The 5208-nt window shown below is 37.0% G+C and overlaps 1 protein-coding gene across 1 annotated transcript in view; it reads left to right on the top strand.

The window, feature by feature from the left end:
- The window catches only part of GDA (guanine deaminase), a 101061-nt gene that overhangs the window by 772 nt on the left and 95081 nt on the right, over positions 1–5208 (top strand). The gene's annotated exons all lie outside the window — the stretch shown is intronic.

Here is a 5208-nt window from a genome sequence, read left to right as displayed (position 1 = left end):
ATAGATAGATAGATAGATAGATAGATAGATAGATATTTATATCTCTATATACATCTATAGATATATCTGTCTCTGTAGACATAAATAGATCTAGATCTATCTATATATATATATGTATAAATATAAATTGGAGGTATATAGTATTGGGATACATATATCTATATATTTTCACACATACACATTCCCCAATATTATCTATCTATCTATCTATCTATCTATCTATCTATCTATCTATCTATCATATTGGGGGAATATATATATGTGTGTGTCTTTGTGTGTGTGTGTGTGTATAGGGGCTATATAATATTAGGGGGCTATACATACATATATATACACACACAAAATATTGGGGTATATAACATACATAATATTGGGAATATATATTATAATATAATATTGGGAGATTGGGAGATATATACAGTATATCTAATATATAATATTGGGTAAATAAATATTAAGGAATGTATAATATATATAACATAATATTGGGGATATATGTAATGTTAGCTATATAATAATGGGGATATATATTATATAATATTGGGGAATTTAATATAAATATATAGTGCTGAGGCATATACAATATATATATCATATTGGAACTTATATATTTTGGGGGGATATATATAATACATAATGCATATATAATTTATATAATGTTGGCAGGGGGGATATCTTCCTAATATTGTAGGACGATTATATGCACTGAGGGAGGAAGGTGTGTATAATCTTAGGGGGTGTGCATGTGGAGGAAGGGGATAAAAGCAGGGGGAGGTGAGTATGCGATATGAGGGTGCAGGGAGAGATAAAGGTGCATAATGTTGGTCATGTGCTCCCTTGGGGAAGGCTGTACAACACTGGGTGGTGTGGAGGGGGTACAATATTAGGGTGTGGAGAAGAGAGGGCATGAAGTGTGGGGTGTTCAGGTGTGGGCAGCAGGGGGAATAAGAGGGAAGTATGTAACATTAGGGATAGTGGTGTATATGGTCCTGGGGTATTTAATTATGGGTTCTGTGCATGGGAAGGACATTATGCTATTGGGCTGATGAGTGAAAGGTGGGTACCTAATACTGTTGGGGTGTGCATGTCTGGGAAGAGGCGAATGATCCAGAGGGAATACACAGAAGGGAAGGGTGTAGTATTGATATGTGAGTGAGAAGAGGCTAGTGTTGCTGGGATGTGGGGGTGGAGAGTGGGAGTATGTAACCAGTAAGTTTTGGGGATGGGATGTATCATATCAGTGTGTGTGTATGGAGGAAGGGGTAGAGAATAATGGCATATAGGACACAAAAGGGTATATAATACTGGGGCATTTGTTGTGGGGAAGGATATAATGCTGGTATACATCTTCACGGGAGTTAAGGATACAACCTCTGAATCAGAACAACCCAGACCATAAATGCGGGAGGCTGCAAGTGAGAGAGGAACAGTGGAGAAAATAATTCTGGTCATACCCAGTTCACTCTCCCTTTCAGCATCCTCTCTGCCACTGTGTGACAGAATACCAGACAAGATGGACCTATAGTCTGACCCAGTAAATGGCAGTTCTTATGTTGTTATATGTATAGAGGGCGTTGTATAATGTTGGAGGGAGGGTATGTGATATGTATGGAAGAAAGGACTGGAATGTATAACAGAGGAGGCAGAGTACTGGGATATGTGTTTCTGGAGAGAAGGCATATAATAGTGTGTATGGGAGGATATACAGGGGTGCTGGGGTATGTACAGGAGGAGTTATAGTATATTGAGTATGAGTGCAAGGGAAGGGTTATTTATAGTGCTGGGGATATACATGTATGTGAAACCATGTTGGGTGCAAGATGTGTTTTTTTGCAGTATTGGGATATATGTACATGTGACTAAAATAGAATAGTGGGTACCTGTGTAATCTATCACAGGTGGTATTAGTATGTGCAGGTATGTATTTAAGGCGTAGATGCACACAAGCTGAGCATGTCTGTAGTTTCTGTTTTTATCTTTGTGATGAAAATGAACTTTTAGTGGGAGAAATGAAGCTGAGTGGACTAAAAGAGCGGAGATAAATGGTGCAGATGAAGTTTTGTCAGATCTCTGCCTTTCTTGCAGCTGCTATAATATATTGATTTCCAGCTATACAGATGTCTCCCGAAGTAGTGACATGATTCTAGTTCTGGGGCTTGAAACTGCCCATTTTATGTCTTGAAGCCATTTTCTATAAAGGATAAGGAATTAAAAAAATGTTCCAGACTCAGATTTTCTGCAGATCTTAAGGAGAAAATTGAACATTTTCAGGGATACAAAGTAAGTGTGTGTGTGTAATAGAAACAAAGGTGTATATGTGTGTGTGTGTGTGTGTGTGTGTGTGTATATATGTGTATATATATATATGTGTGTGTGTGTGTATATATATATATATATATATATATATATATATATGGGGGTTTGTATGATGATGGAGGGAAGGTATGTAATATGTATGGGGGAAAGGACTGTCGGACTGTCACTAGAATGTATATAAAAAGAGGCAGAATACTGGGATATGTGTTTCTGGATATATATATATATATATATATACACACACACACACACACACACACACACATTCTAGTGACAGTCTGACAGTCATTTCCCTCATACTTGTTACATACCTTCCCTCCATCATCATATAAACCCCCCTATACATATAAGAACATAAGAACTACCATTTACTGGGCTAGACTATAGGTCCATCTTGCCCAGTATCCTGAGTCACACAGTGGCAGAGAGTGGATGCTGAAAGGGAGAGTGAACTGAGTATGACCAGGATTTTTTTCTCCATTGTTCCTCTCTCACTTGTATGTGTGTGTATGAGTGTGTGTGTGTGAGTATATATATGTACATGTGTGTATATATGAGGAAGCAATGTGTGTGTGTGCATGTATATATATATACACACACAAACATATATGTATGTGTGTGTATATATGTATATGTGTGTATCTATGTATACACAAGCACAGACACACAAATACATATATATACACACACACATTACTTCCTTATATACACACACACATATATACTTATATACATATATGTATATATATGCATATATACTCTCACACACATATTATATATACATACATACAAATATATATATACACACATACATATTTATACACATACACACATATATGTCTATGTATGTATATATATATAAGGAAGCAATGGGTTCAAGCATATATCGTGATTTGTAAAGAGTTAGCTAGATGTAACAGGTAATTTAAAGAATGAACTTCCTAGGTTAAGCAACTTGGGCTTGGATGGAAAGTCCACCTCAACACAGTTAAGCAACTTGTCATTAAGTGGGCTCTTGTCTAACTTCTGCAGATGATGGATAACTGATTTATTTAATATTTTAAAATGCTTTGTTTTCAAACCAGTAAATTTGAACCATAATGTCCCTTTCAATTCTTAAAACTGGTATTTCATGCTCAGTAAAAATGAAATATAGAAATAATTATAACATATATTCTGAAAGACTAGTACATTATCCACAATGGTGCATAGTCTATCCTAGACATTTGCTTCTGTCAGAGACAAATGTGTAAAAAGAAAATAATGGAATAATTAACTAAAGGATTAAAGGGCTATGAAGATGACAGACAGTCTATAATGTGGTTATTATTAATGACGTGAGCCTGTTAAAAAACAGCACTACTACTAATTGAACAGGATTAGATCTGCTGGGAAGCTATATTAATACCTTAATAGAACTCAGCATAGACCTCAGTCCAACAGTGAGCTCTGTACAGGTAGATTTCAGCACCTTGTGAAGCCCTCTTGATTTTAATGGAACATTATTTACAGATATGTTGCAGAAAAAGGACTTTTTTGCTGAAGGACAATAAATTCAATCCAGGCTGCTTGAAATTTGGCAGGTGTGAAGAATAGATTTTGAACTTAGGAGCCCTTATGCCCCTTTTCCCACAATTTTCACAATTTCACATGCCCACACCTGACACTTGCCTTTCTTCCAAATCCACATAGATTTGACACCTATTTTTCTTCATTTGAGACCTATTATGAGCATTCATTTGTGGTCTATTAAAGGCTTGGTGTAAAACTCATTGAAAGCAATGGAAAGACTCCTACTGACTTCCAGACTTAGGAGGCGCCAGTCACCCATGTTAAAAATGGTCAAAATATTTTTTTCTAGTGTTATCATTTTAAGAACTCACATTTCATGAGCAATCATGCTCTTTCTGCCACTGGCAAGGATGGATCCTTAACATCCCTTACATGGCCCAGTGCTTGAGAATGTATTAGAATACATGCAGTGGACCAGCACTGCTTATGAGTGATTGATATTACACCTTAAATTATTGTAATTTTCTGAGAAAACATTATATTTGCAAGTAAGGAAGAACCATATCTACGGCTTCAAAACAAAGACTGTCTATACAAATGCTTGGAAGTGGAGGTGAGAGGCTTATAGCAGTTCTTGGACAGCTACTCTAATTAAAATGGCTCACCATCATCTGTATTAAGCCCCGCTGCATTTCAAAATGGGCAGAGAAGTGCTTTAACTAAAGCTTATTCAACAGGCTTTAGTTAAAGTGCCCCCACAGCCAATTTGAAATGTGGGGCACTTAATACACATGATGCTGAGATGAAGCTGAAGCATTCTAATTAGAACATGGAGTAGACTCAATTATGACTCAAAAGAAAGGTTACCTACCAGTCACACTTGTTCTTCAAGAGTTGCTTCTCTGTGGTGACACTTGTGGGATTTAGTGTACTGAAAGTGCTGAAAGATAAGTTAAAAAGGTCTTACAAACTCTTTGGGTCTCTTTTCTCTCTTCTATATTCTCTGTCTTTCTTTTTTTGTGTCTATAATCTCATTTCACCATGTCACTGTAAAAGGTGAACAGTATTTTTATTAAAATTTTAGCTATTCATGTTTTTCATTAATGCAATTACAGCTATAGTGGCTAAGAATTTTTCCACAGACAAGAGAATGCAGGAGGGAAATAAAGGCCCAATTCTGCACTGTAACAGGGGCATCTCCGCTGGAGCCTTTCTGTTGGTGGCTCTGCCCTCCTGTCCTATGCTAACCACCTGCTTACTCGCCTGCCATGCCTTGATCTTAATTGATTGAGTGATGTAATTAGTGGGAGGCTGCCCACTTTATACGCCTGATGCCAGGGGTCGCTATCTGCGGCTCCTTTTTCCTCCCCTACACCGCAG

The sequence above is a fragment of the Gavialis gangeticus genome, unplaced genomic scaffold, assembly GCF_001723915.1.
Source record: "Gavialis gangeticus isolate Ggan-Ray unplaced genomic scaffold, GavGan_comp1, whole genome shotgun sequence".
Lineage (NCBI taxonomy): Eukaryota > Metazoa > Chordata > Crocodylia > Gavialidae > Gavialis > Gavialis gangeticus.
This window is presented reverse-complemented; position numbering and strand designations above follow the sequence as displayed.